General features: G+C 44.0%; 1 protein-coding gene across 3 annotated transcripts in view; it reads right to left on the bottom strand.

Annotated features, from left to right (window-relative positions):
- Window positions 1-14,653, bottom strand: part of HECW2 (HECT, C2 and WW domain containing E3 ubiquitin protein ligase 2) — a 1,572,445-nt gene that overhangs the window by 1,356,807 nt on the left and 200,985 nt on the right. The gene's annotated exons all lie outside the window — the stretch shown is intronic.

The following is a 14,653-nucleotide window of genomic DNA, read 5'->3' as shown; positions in this document are numbered from 1 at the left end:
CCTCAGAACGTATTTATTTTTTACACATTAATTGGTACATTGCATCCTACCTACAGGACCATAGCCAATGGACAAAGATAATCTGTCAGTCAGCAGAAAGATTAATTGTTGGCCCCCTCCTCTAATGGATTTTCAAAGTATGTATACACATCCCAGTCAGCTTCATGGAGAAATAGGATTTACAATTGCAAATATAGGCAGGTTCTGTGTAGGATTGCTGATACTATCTATGGCTGGGAAACAGCCATCACATCGCATGCGCAACAATGCATTCAGTTACAACTCAGTCGTTACAACGACCACGTTGTTACATCGCAGTATCATTACAACGACTTGCTGGAGGGGGCGCTCTAAACTAAGGAATAGTATAATTTACTATTCCAACACCTTCCCTAATGTTGCACACACTGGAGTTGGGATAGTAAATTATACTATTACTAAGTCCAGCGCGTCCCCTACAGCAAGTCGTTGTAACGACTTGCATTGTAATGGTACTGCGACGTAACAACGCTGTCTTTGTAACGATCACGTTGTAATCGCATGCGTTTACAACGCATGCGATGTAAAGGTATGTATTCTCTATGGCTATCCTACCACTTAGCCCTCAATCTAACAATTCCACTGTACAAAGCCTTTCTGGGCAAATACCAATATACTTCAAGCTGTGGTTGATTGTCTGTAAAAGCGTCTAGATAACTTTCAATTTGCAGAATTGCCTAATTTAAATGTTTTTTTTTAAAGTAGAAGGGTATTAATTAGTCTCTGACAAACAATTATCTTAACAGGATTCCGGCTTGTAATCTCAGGAAGTTTGCAGCCATTAAAATGTTTGAGACAATAAACTAGAAATAGATGGAAATACTTGAGCCAACGGTTATTAACCAAGATGAATTCCTCTGAGCACAATTCCATTTCACCACGTTTTCACTAGTCTATGCACCAAAAGATAGGGGCCAACCACAGTCTTGGCTAAAAAGAAACACTCCAGGCTGAACTGCTAGGCCACGTGACGTCCCTTTGGCATGAGGGAACAGAACACAAACACATTTGTTATTACAAATAAACAAGGCATTGCCTATTCATGGGTGGTATTTAGACTAAAATCCAACATGCACTAGTTTCTGTTTATGTAACAACAAACATGTTATTCCTGTTTCTGTTGTGAAATATTAATTTATATTTCTGAAAATAAATCTTCAAATCGTTATCCTCCATATAAAACATCACATTTTTTTCTATTAATTCAATGCACATCAAGGCTTTTTACTTTCTGATCACAAAACTTTTTTTGTCTAGCACTATTACATGCCCTTGGTGGTAACTTAAAACACACAAAAGGTGATGGGAGAAACGCTTGCAATTTGTCTATCCACTGGCAATCGCTTAGGATAGCATCTTAACATGCCACCTCAGTTTAGACCCAGCCATATGCAAATCAGCCTTAACCCTGCTCCTTACGGTCCAGGCAGAACTGCCAGGCCAGGTCCTCTCTGTACCAGAAAACAAACAACCAAGGACCGGTTTCACCCTAATAATGGCCTTCTCTTCCAGTTACAGCTTGGTTCCAGTGACACAGTAAGCACGGGACACACATCTGGGCTTACCCAGTTCACTTAGGGCGGTACATGAAACACACAAAAGGTGATGGGAGGAATGCTTGCAATTTGTCTAACTACTAGCAATCATTCAGGGTAGCATCCCAACCCATCGTTCTTTTGCTCACCATGCAGCCTCTGTTTGGACCCATCCATATGCAAATCAACCCTGACCCTGCTCCTCCTGGGAACAGTTGCTTGTGTTCCAGTTCAGGGGGGACTTGGCTTGGCAGTTCAGTCTGGACTGTTCAGTTTGGAGCAGGATCAAGGGTGATTTGCATATAGCTGGGTCCAAACTGAGGTGGCATGGTGTGCAAAATGACAATGGATTGGGATGCGGCCCAGTGGTTGTTATACTTGGTGGTACTGTAGGCAGTGCCAGGTGAATTTTACCACTGTTTTATTAAAGCAGATTTGTTGAGGTGGTATCGTGTTACAAGGATGTTTGTGCATACTTGTTATGTTGTATTTTCTTGTGGTGGATCTGTGTTGTGTTTTGGTGCTGTTTTGTTCTTGTGCTGCATTATTGCATTGCAATGTTTTTGTGTTGTTCTACGGTTGTTGGTTGTTAGGGTTGCATTCTATCTTGATTGTTATGTTGTGCCCTGTTCTGTTTAAGTAGTTTTGTTATTTTGCTCTGTTATAGTATTATATTGCACTCTAATGTGCCCTGTACATACTTTACATGTGTCATCAAATGCTACTACCTTCCTAGCCAAATATACACTGTACCAGCTCATCGAACAATTAGGACACTAGTCCACCAAACTAAGGCAGAGACTGTTCTTAAATTAGCACATCCAGTGCTTACTTTATGTGATACAGCATTTTGTGTCTTTGTCAATAGTATATGTTGATATCCATCAATTATGATAACACAAGATTATTTGATATTAACAAATAGTATCACAATACAGGCAGAAAAGCACTTTGTTGGATAGAAACATAACTGAAGTCAAATTAAATTTCGAATATGAACATGGTACCAGAATGGCAACATATTAATGACAAGTATCTACTTCTAGGGGTGGATGACATTGCCTTTTTGCCATCTACAGCAGCGAATGCAAACCTGCATGGAATTTCGCAGTTTTTGCATCTCCCTACTGTAGATTAGAACAAGCATTAGCAAATCCAATAGAGCTCGCCTTTGAGACTATTGGCTTGGTCATTGCCTTTTGTTCCTGTTGTACAGCATGGGCATTGCTGACATTGGGAATGTTTTGCAGCCATGCTGTATCTCAACATGGCTGCTGAGCAGAATACCTAAAGATAATATTTAGAAAATAAAGGACTATGATGCATCAAGCGCTATTGTTTTTTTTTAAAAGGGTATTAGCCCTGACTGCACAATAGCACTTTTTAAAAATGTGTTTTAGCCAAACTGCAAAGCATCCACGCTGCTGTACAGCATAGTTGCAAAACATTACCAAAGCCAGTAGCTCTCATAGACAAGACCTATTGGCTTTATAAAAAAAAAAAAAGAGTGATACGACGTGGTCAGCACTGACTGTATCACAGCACTTTTTTTTTCTTTCTTTACTTTCAGCCATGCTGTCCAACATGGCTAAACAAAACATTGACAAAGCCAGTATCTCTTGCGTAGGTGAGACCTATTGGCTTTGTAAATGCTTCTTTTTCTTGTGTGTATTGGCTGGACTACGTGCTGGTCAAGAGAAGTGCAAGATTATGATTAACATTTTTCTTGGCTATTATAGGTAAGCCTACAAAGAGACTTCAAAGAGCAATCATAATGTCCTGTTGGTATAGGCCATAATATTCCAAGTGAAAACAGTTAAAACAATTGCAACCTCAGCTTCAACGGAGGACGCCACCTGAGTGATGACCAGAGTGTCATCCAGTTATGCAAACAAAGTACGCAGCAGCAATTAACATTTTATGCTTTGGGCCTCTATGCATTCCTTAGCTTTTCATTCCCACAGCTATGTGTGATCTTCTTGTATATCTTTTACTGCTTCTGTGAAGTATAAGGGACAAAGTAAATGCTAGCAGAATAATGGGCCAGCTTCGCTGAAGGGTTAGCTGTCTGTGCCCTGCCATGCTCTTTTTATAGCTCTTTGGCAAGCTGACAGTAGTGTTCATTGTTTTAGCTGTTGCCACTTCATGAAAGGCAAGTTCATGGAAAAACCAGCAAAACACTAAACTACTTCAATACTTTGAGCGAGGAAATCCAGATGAATGTGGCTGGTCAAAGACTGATAGATTCCATACCACGTGTCGAATGAGGGAATATATATGATTGGCACTATTTCCTTGCAGTCCTAGAGTTTTTACTTAGAAACAGAGTGCCAGGGCATACATCGTCGCAAAATGAATGCAAGTGACTGGCACAAATTATGTGGAGCTGGAGGCCAGAACCGTTGCATGTCGAGTGTCACAGCAATCAACAGCGTATGCAAATCTACTGAGGGCAATTGAATATGGACGCCTTACCCACTGGATTCCCCCCCCCACAGTCTACGGGCTCTCCCACAGGATTTTGAGATGAGAGAAACAAAGGTGGCGGGCTATGAGGATTGCCAAGAACATTGGAAGGTGCACCCTTGTACGTTTTCCCAAAGCGGATCACCTAAAAAACAAATGAGCACATCACGATCAAAAGAAACAAAACTGTTCGGCGAGAGGGGAAAGAAGCGCCAGGCATGGGGGGTAGAAGAAGTAGTACATTAATAATATTGTGGCAGCGGCGGCCACTAAATTGAGTGAAATCAATCTGTGCGTGGTCCGTGCTACAGGAAGAGAATGGAAGTGATGCTTTAGCCTGCGCTGGCCAATAAAGAGGCAGCAAAGAAGAGTGACAAAGGAGCCCACAAATGGTAAGCAATGGGCAGGCTGCATACTCCTTGTTATACACAACACTCTCACAAGCGAGAGGTAAGCCGGGCAGGGAAGGCGAAGCCGGACCCGATGGGGGCCAGGGTCAAACGCCGTCTGGAGGCAGGAAGCCCTCCCCCGCCCCCATTTGCATAACGGCTAGGAAAGGGGCGACATGGATTGGTCCCCTAGGGCGAGCAGGGGCCCCCCAATGAGGGGGTGAGCAAGCTAGGGCAAGGGAGGGGATAAAGGGAGCCAGCGGGCCACAAGGAAACACAATCATCCCCCCTCGCAAAGGAGAGAGAAGAATCCCACCCACTTACACCAAACGATAGCGGGCGTCGCAGCCGCAAGGGTAGAGGTGAAGTGGAACAAACACAAGGAAGGTATTAAAAAGAGAGAACTTACTAAAAGGTAGATGGAAGGCTGTCACAGTGTCCTTGCGATGCCACACTGCAGGGGCACTGAGGGAGCCAAGGGGCGGCATGCCGCCATGAAAGGAGTAGATAGGATGCTCCTTCAGGACCCTTGGGATGCCTCACGGCAGGGGTACCGAGGGAGAAAAATGCAAGGACTCAGTCTTAGGAAAGATAGAGTAGATGCTCAAGTAAGATCCTAGGGATGCCACATGGCAGGAACACCTGGGAGCAGGGAAGGCCCACGGAAGGGTACAGGGCGAGCGGGACGGCACCTGTAGCCCGGGCAGGTCCAGACGGACACCCTCCAAGTCGGTAGCAAGTTGAAACCGAGACCCGCAAATCAGAGGCCCAGACAGGGAGTCCCTCCCCTCCTGGGAAATTGAGGAGGCTGGGTCCATACTGCTAGCAAAAACAAGGGGAAAGAACAGTAAATGTAAATGTGTAGCATGGACAATAAATGAACAGTTGATATGACCATGAACGTTGCAAATGTAGAAACATGTGATGTTGAATAAACTGCGACCTTTTAAGGCACCAAAAGCACGTTGTCAGTGGTGATTTAAGGTTTAACAGGAACGCAGTTTGGTTGGAAGTGGGCAGGAAAGTGAGGGGGCAACTTGCCACCTGGAGGGGGTTTGCATGCACAAGCAGAGCATGCACTGTCGCAGGCTCATCCTAAAAAGGGAAGAATGTAGTAGAAATGCCCTGTAACAAGATTTCCTCTTTCAGGGCATTGAGGAATGCAAGGAATGAGGAATTCATGTGCCACACAGCACTGTCAGGGACTAGTAATTGGTGTTAACTTAATGGTAATTACATTAAATGAATTGCAATGGCAGACTCCTGACAGAAATCTTCAATGAAACTTCTCCAGCAAGGAGCCTTCCGGGAGGACTAAGCAGGCAGACGCTGCACACACAAGTTGAGTTGAAGTATATTGTGAGGAGCCGGGCAATATGTTTACCCTAATTTTATGTTTTTTAAGCACAAACAATCCCCCGTAAGGGTCTCTAGGCGCTGGGAGCCGTCAGGAAGATTAAGCAAGCTATTGCCCAGAGTCACATGGTGCTGGGCTAATCTGCTGCCGGCGATCGAACCATGATCCCCAGATTCCGGAGTCAGTCGCCCTGGCCGTGGGCGCCACACCTCTTTCCTAGACACTTTGCATGAAGGGGAACACATTACCCAGTCATGCAAATAAGCAACGGTGCTTTTTGATTTTTTTTTCCTGCCCACGTAGCAGGGGTTAAGGTACAATTCCAACCCAGGGGTAGAAAAAAAGGGACAACATTTCAGCGCCTCGTTTCCGAAGGGGAATTTCACCCAAAGGGAGTGGGTTGATGTTTTTGTGTGTGGAATAAGTTACTACAGCTGCCACGAAGCCAAGGGAATCAGATATAAACATCGTGTGATAATCCTCAAGGGAAGAGGAGGTGCCACATGGTGATGTTGCTGCTCTTGTGAGAGGGAAGAGAGATTCAATTTATTGCTGATTGAGATGAAAATGTTCAGGTAGGCAGAATTAATTTATCATTAAGGTTACATTTGGTTGAGGTGGTGTACTTTAATGACTGGTGTTATGATGTGTATGCCCCTGGTTGACAGACTATGGGCCTGATTGCAGGCGGCCCATTAAACTGCAATCTCTGTTTGTTCAGGTAGGGCAAATACAAGTGGTGAGATGTTTAGAGCACCCGATAACTATCAGGTGTGATAAAGTTTGCATCCTTCCTTACATTTTGCCAACTCTAACCTGACAGTGAGTAAAGGTGTAGCATTATGAGAGGCATACGGATTTTAGTGAAATAAGCACCAAAATATGCATGTTATTCCCCAAAAACTAGCAATAGATGATAATGATTGCACTCCTCGGCGTCGGATTTTATCAGGTGCGATATTTATCGCCCTGCAACAGAGGCCACTCCTAATCAGTGCTTAATGTGAGCTGGTGCTCGGCACCGGAACTTAATTGTCGCACCAGCGCTTGGGACAGCCTGCCACAAGGTGGCGCTATCTAGGTTATTTAGAGAAGACCATAAGAACAGGTAATTATTAATGCTATATTCATTAAAGATCCCTATTACCTGCTGCCAAAGCTATACTGAGGGCCTTGGGGGCCTGAAATAGTCCGAACTCTCACGCTTGTAGGGGTGTGACGGTCAGTGGTTGTGTTGGTACTGTCATTGGCAGCATAGCAGGGCAGTGTGTGATGGAGGCTGCAGTGGCCTTCTGATGAGAGCCCTGGCACTTTTTTTTTTTTTTTTTACAAAGTAAGCGCTGCTCCTAATCAAGCCCTATAGGTCTTCAAATGCATTGGTAGAAAAGAAAATGAATGTGATGTTTTATACGAAAAAAGAAAAATTATTTATGAATTCATTTCGGAAATATAAATTAAAATTTGATAACCAAAAACTGGAATGCAGTGTTTGGTGTTCTACACACAGGCGCGAGTGCACATCCAATCAAAGCCCTAAAGGCCTGCAACGAATCGCAGGTAATGGACCCACAATAAGGGGTGATACTGGGGAGCACTGCTTGACATTATTCCATTAATACAAAACTGAAAATCAATTATCTATTACACAGCAATGCAAAAACACACTACGCAAAAACTATCATACCATGGAGAGTGTTATATATCATAACGCATTTAAGTGCACGTTTCCAATATGTAAGTATGCTCGCGCTGTGCACTCGAGACATTTCTTTTACCACAAAATGGCGCGGGCACGCGACGCTCACTGCTTCTCATCTCCACGCCGCCGACATTCCGACAGGTTTTTGTATTGGAATAAAGCCAGCTCCAGATGGCCCGCCTCTGCTCTTCTCGTGTGATGTATCACGCCCAGAGAGCGCAAGATCATTTTTGACCTTTCTCGTCCCCTTGAAATGATATCCTTCGGCGGCGGCGCCCCTCAAGACTGGTGACTGGCAGCCGTTGGAGACATATATTTTCCTTTTGAAGAACTGATCTCACCAGATACAGCCCGGCGAGTGATTTATCAAGCCAGAGCGCTGCTGCGAGTCTCCCTCGAAGCCCCGAGTCCTTGGGCTCGCCGCGGCAGCTGCCAAGGTCCCATATGAGTGGAGATAAAAGTAAAAAATAAAAAAAAAGAATTACAGCGCGCAGAGCAGAGTGAGATGCTATGAAAGAGTGTAAGCGGGATTGTTTAAGGTTAGTGAGCGCCTCGTCTAATGACTTCAAGGGGAAACCTGCTGGCTGTCAGCTCGGTGCCAATTAGCACCCGACCCGAGGCCTCGTCTTCTGTCTCTTTCTGCACAGCTTGTGTGGTATCGCTTCTTCGTGATCCTTTCCACCAGTTACATGCTTTACAGTCCAAATGCATGCAGGATCCAGGCGAGTAAAGCAACACTGGCCGGGTGGACTGACCAATAACTCAATCATGTTAATACTGATGGGCCTGGAATTGTTTGGCATTAAATAGAGTGGAGTAGAGTGGCATCGTAAGGTGTAGAGTGGAATTGCGTGGCATTGAGTGGAGTGGAATGGAATGGAGTTGTGTGGCAAGGAGTGACATTGTGTGGAGTGGAATGACATGGAGTGGCACTGTATCCAATACACTGGAGTGGAGTTGTGTGACATGGAGTGGAATTGTGTGGCATAGAGTGGAATTGTGTGGCATTGCGTGGAGTGGTGTGGAATGGAATTGTATGGCATTGTGTGAAGTGGAATTGTGTTCCATTGTGTGGAGAGGACTGAAGTGGAATTGTGTGGTATTATGTGGCAAGGAGCGCAGTGGAGTGAATTATGTGGAGGGAAGTAATATTGTCTGGCATGGAGTGGAGTGGAGTGGAATTGTGCGACATTGTGTGGTGTGGAGTTGAATTGTGTGACATTGTGTGGTGTGCACACAAATCATAGTTGCCCTCTTTCTCTGCCATCTAAATTGCACTACCAAGGTCACATTTCACCAGAGGTGCTCAGATGGTTGTATGCTTTGGGCAGGCAGATCGGATGAATTTTTTTCAATGTTTTTTTTTTTGTTACTTTGCAGTAAGACGTGCGGTTCTGATGAAAAAAGGTTCAAAATGTGTGTAGCATTTGAAATTAAAATGCAAGTGGCTTGTGTTTTTTTTTTTCCAGTTGTTAATCAGCGCACAGATGTTTACACACAGATTAAATTATAGCAATGAAATGCAGTGTGCCAGACACACTGCAGATTTTAAGGTAACTGCAGCATATGCTGATTATTGAAGAGCATGAGCACAGCAGCAAGTATGTGGATATTCAAGATGGCAAGCTTACAATGGCCTTTTTAAAACAGTAGCTGAGTTCTATAAACTGAATGAGAAAACATGGAAAATGGGTGGTTCGGAGGGGGGAGAAGCGACAAGGGGGAGGGGAAAAAGAAATTGTGCCTCAATCGAGCAGTGAACGGACACGGACACAATTTGTGCTTGGTCCGTGTTCCACAGAAGAAACAGGAAGTCACTTGGCACGCACTGGCCAATTAGGAGGCAGCAAAGAAGAGTGACAATGTAGTCAACGAATGGTAACCAATGGGTTGACTCCAGGCCCTTTATTGCAGACAATACCACTCGCATGAGAGACAGCGAATGAGCTGTTGGCAAGTGAGACTTAAAAATGTCTCTCCAAAGCAGCATTTTGTGTTTCCGTTTTCATATTTACCAAGTAAACAAATGCTGGTCCCTCACAAACACTACCTTACACCCTATGACAAGGGTGTAATGCAGACCCTCTCAGCTCCCACAGTGTGGGGAGGGGGTTCCAGTCTACTGTACATGAGGGGCGCCCCCTCAGCTTGTTGGTGCTGTGGGTCTCTCTCTTAAGAAGCTGCAGTGTGCAGCATGCTCTCAGCTGAGGGGCGCTGGCCCACAAGTGAAGAAAAACAAAATCATGCATTTGTTTCTCTTTCAGTCGGAGCCTGTCTGGCACCTTCCAAGAGCGGACAGGACCCCCTTTAGCAAGAGAGTCATCTACAGAGCACTGCCGGTCTGAGAGGGGAAGAGGCAGCTCCGACCTCACTGAGGTCGAGGTAGGGCTGCCACCTTTCCCAGAGAATAATGAAGACACCCTGTTCATGTTTTAACATTCTGCGAAGGCCGGGACATGATTCTTGAGGGGAAATTGAAATGAAAATGTCTGTATTCATTTTAACATGGCCTTTCTGCCCTTGTTTACCTAAATAATCAGTTAGGGGTCATTAGGGCTGGTCTAAAATACATTTTAAAATGTTTTCTTTTGATATTAACTGTTTATAGTATGTCCTAATAAGGGTAAAAAATACAGGCTTTAGGGTATGTTTCTAAATTTTGTACTGGCCAGGACGTTGAAATACCGACCATGCTGGTTTAAAATCGGCCAGGTGGCAACCCTAGGTAGAGGATATGTGCAGCTCTAGCGACAGGACCAGGACTCTGCTCAGAGACTGTGGAGGGTGCACAGTGCCCCTCAGCGTCTACGTGAGGACAGGACACATCACACGCCCCCCTGAGGCTAGGTTTGGCCACGGGGATATAATAAACTGGATGTGGGTCGCTTGAGGCCCCCCTTTTACTCCAGTAGTGAGTGAATGTCTCTTGTTCTCAGTACGCTGACTCCTGCTACAGACAATCTGGCCTGGATCTACACAGAGGGTACACAATATATCTAGGATGTTAAATGAGTGGTAAAGATATGAAGGGGTGATTGTACACAGGTGATTGTGGTGGGCAAGCGGTAAGGAAGTGTACCTCATCCTGCAAAAGCCTCTCACCCAACACCAGCCTTTTTTTCAATGACTAGTACAGTTGTGCCGGGCACAGGGATCTTGTTTTGTTAAAGATATGCTGGAAGGGAAGACAGATAGCATTTTTAACATAGTTAAATGCAGGCATGGTGTCCTCTGCCCATGCACAAACCAAAGGATGGTAGGGAGGTGTTGTGTAGGAGCATGTGATTTATTTTAATCCATGCAGATGAATTGGAAAGGTAACAGCATCTCTTATACTGAATGGGAACCCCTCACCAAGTACTGTACATTTATTACCCAAAATAGCAATTACCCATTCCTGCATGGGCCATCATATACATGTGCATTTCTTTATATGCAATTTTTTTTAAATAACACTAGCCAGACTATCAGTGGGGTCGTTAGATTAAATAATTATGGCGGTACATGTTAGCAAACACAAAGAGATGATGGACGGAGTGCTGAAACTTTTCAAACACTCACTCCCAGATCTGGGTTGAAGCCATCATCATTCTTTAGCTCACTTTGCCACCCCAGTTCAGACAAAGCTATATGCAAATCAGTCTTGACCCTGTGCCTCATGGGAACAGTCCAGCCCGAACTGCCAAGCCAAGTTTTCCCTAGACCGGAAACAAGCATCCTGGGACCGGTTTCGGGCTAACAGCCCTCATCAGCCAGGCTAGCTTGAATCCACTGGCAAAGTGAGCAAGGGACCCACGTCTGGGCATACCCTGCCAACTTAGGGCAAACAAAGCAAACACAAAGAGATGATGGAAAGAGTGCTGAAACATTTCAAAACACTCACCCCCAGATCTGGGTTGAATCCATCATCATTCTTTAGCTCACTTTGCCACCCCAGTTCAGACAAAGCTATATGCAAATCAGTCTTGACCCTGTGCCTCGTGGGAACAGTCCATCCCGAACTGCCAAGCCATGTCTTCCCTGGACTGGAAACAAGCATCCTGGGACCGGTTTCGGGCTAACAGCCCACATCAGCCAGGCTAGCTTGAATCCACTGGCAAAGTGAGCAAGGGACCCACGTCTGGGCATACCCTGCCAACTTAGGGAAAACAAAGCAAACACAAAGAGATGATGGACAGAGTGCTGAAACTTTTCAAAACACTCACCCCCAGATCTGGGTTGAATCCATCATCATTCTTTAGCTGCCTTTGCCACCCCATTTCAGACAAAGCTATATGCAAATCAGTCTTGACCTTGTGCCTCATGGGAACAGTCCAACCCGAACTGCCAAGCATGTCTTCCCTGGACCAGTACATGTTAGGTCACAGATAATCTGGTTGGGCCACCTACATAATAGATAGATAGACAGACAGACAGACAGACAGACAGACAGACAGACAGACAGACAGACAGACAGACAGACAGATAGATAGATAGATAGATAGATAGATAGATAGATAGATAGATAGATAGATAGATAGATAGATAGATAGATAGATATTCAGACATGTACATGTCTGCTTACACACAACATACAAAGTCAGATGTAAAAATTTTAACCAAACAACATTACTTTGTAATGAAAAGTAGGACACATTAATGCAAGGTGTAGTGTTTTTCTTTGTCATCTTCTGGCACATTCAGCAACTATGGTGGTGGGCCACAACAGGGGGTAGGAAAAATAGCACTGGGACACAAGCCCAATCTAGGCCCACTGGAGATGCCAGTGAAGGGACTTTTGAGAAAATTTAAAACCTTTGGGTCTGGGGGATCAGGGTTAGTGGCAGGGGAAGAAGGGCAATGGGCAATGAGAGCTCGAGACGAGGGATCAAGGCTCCTTGTCATTTATAGATTATAATAAAGCTGTGGAGCCAGCAGTACTGGAACAGCCAGGCTCATCAATCATGGACCCAGCCTGCGGCAGATGAAGGGAGAGTATAATGCTAGATGAGAAAGCACTGGGGTCACTAATCCAGGGGAACACAATTAATTTAATCCATTACTTCATTTAAGCAAATTAAGGAAACATGACATTGGAATTATACACTAGCACATCTGCAAAAAAGCTAAATGAAGCTGACAAATTATTCTGATTAAAGAAGAAACACATCAGAACAGAACTCCACGGTCATATCCCTCTCGAACAGTTGAAGGTTGGCAATATCCCATGTGGGCTGCAAGTCCCCAACACTCCTGTTATATAAGAAAGACTATAGTTACATCAGCACAAAGTGAAGTCGTGACTGGATGGTCTTGTTGCTCGAATATATGAATTTACTTTGAAAAAACAAAGACAAGAGGCATTTGGCGAAACAGAAACAGTTGGTTTAATTAAACATTGTGGTGCGGAGTACAGCATACAGAAATGGGTCTGAGGACTGATTTAAAGAGCAACCGTTTTGAGCTCCTTTATATAAATTTCTTAGGGCATCATAAAACAATTCACAGATCATGTTTAGGGGGAGGAATGTGGGCCTAGTCATGGAGCCATAAATTCCTCCCACCTTATGACAAATGCAGGTGGGTCTCGACCTTGCGTGGACACAATGAGGGCCAGTGGGTAAAGTGTTGAGATGTCGGCATGGGGAGCACGTGATCACTACATGTGCTGGATGTACTGTGTCCTAATTTCATGTGGCATCTAACTTGATGAGGTTCGGAACGTGTGCCCCTCCGGCTATGATTGTTTTATTGGGGCCAATCTTGTTGGACCATTGTGGTGTTGCTGCCTATCTGTGGGACTAATTTGAGTTTTTCCTGTTCACGCATTTGTACTGCTGGTTATATGCCACCCCAGCTGTGATCAGTTGCCTCTGGCCCATGTCGCAGGCCTGCCTGACCACGTATTTCTGACTTGGGTTTGATGGAGAGGTCATCTTGGGTGATTTAGACAACATTGATTCGATATCGTTTTTATGCACACATGTGTCATTGTGTACATCAACATCAATATTACCAGTCTTGTCTACAGAGACAGGTCAGCTATTCTGCTAAATCTTGTTAGAAGAAATTATCCAATTAGAACAGGAAATTAAAAACACCAAAGCCCTTACCAAAGGCAAAGCATTACTGGAAAAGATAGAAAAAGAAATTGATGATTTTAAAGATGTTACAATCAATCAAAAATGTTCTACAATGAAAAAAGTTTTAAAAAAAACTTCAACATTGAAATAGTCTATCCCTACCTTAAAGAGGGTTTCTTCTCAAGGCCCAAAACACTACCTGACTACCAAGCCAGATCCAAACACAGGTTTATCACTTTTTAAAGATACCTCTTCTACAGGCTCCTCTGGTGGGTAAATTCTCAGAGAAGACCTCAGAAAAGAGACCTCCAACCAGAATTTGCCTCCTAAACAACAACAACCATTTTGTGGAAGAGGCTAAAACGGGGGCAGAGTAAGATACAAACACACAAACCAACCATGGGAGATGCGCACCCAAACACAGACTTATAAGAACCAAAGAAAACGTCCATTGTGAACTTTCTTCCAAACCTTTAAAAGCCAATCAACTATCAGTCTTAAAAAAGGCCTATCATTTGCCCCATCTGAACAAAAAGATTTCATTAGACTCAAAAGTGAAGCTTGAGACTTTTTTTGAAAGATTCCTTGATGTAATGGAAATATATTTCGAACAAAGGGACAGGCCCCCAGGGTTCCCACTGATTTTATCATGTCAATGGCAAAACAAGCACTTATGATTTTTTTTATTTTCAATGATGAATTCTTTTTTCAAATTAAAGGGACTGTGATGGGATATTAATTTGTCCCTGAGAAAGCCATTCTCTTTATGGCACAATTCAAAGAAAGATTTGTGGACAGCAATAACCCCTTCAGTGCACCGGCAACCATGAGGGTCAGATATATTGTTGATATTTTCTGCATATGGTCTGGAGATGAACCTGACTTAGACAGTTTTTTGCAATGGTTGAACAATCTCACACAAAATATCAAGTTCAACATGAGCAAAGCCAATACATCGATCACATTTCTTAATGTTGAAGTGAGAGCATGTGGAAAAACATTGTGCACATCCCTCCATAGAAAAGTAACAGACAAAACAGTGTCCTACATTACCACGGAGTTTATGAGACCATTTCCCTTATAGGCAATTTTTACATACAAGGCGC

This window comes from Triturus cristatus, chromosome 3_2 (assembly GCF_964204655.1).
Source record: "Triturus cristatus chromosome 3_2, aTriCri1.1, whole genome shotgun sequence".
NCBI classification, from domain to species: Eukaryota; Metazoa; Chordata; class Amphibia; order Caudata; family Salamandridae; genus Triturus; species Triturus cristatus.
The sequence above is the reverse complement of the archived record's forward strand: the minus strand, read 5'-3'. Positions and strand labels throughout refer to the sequence as shown.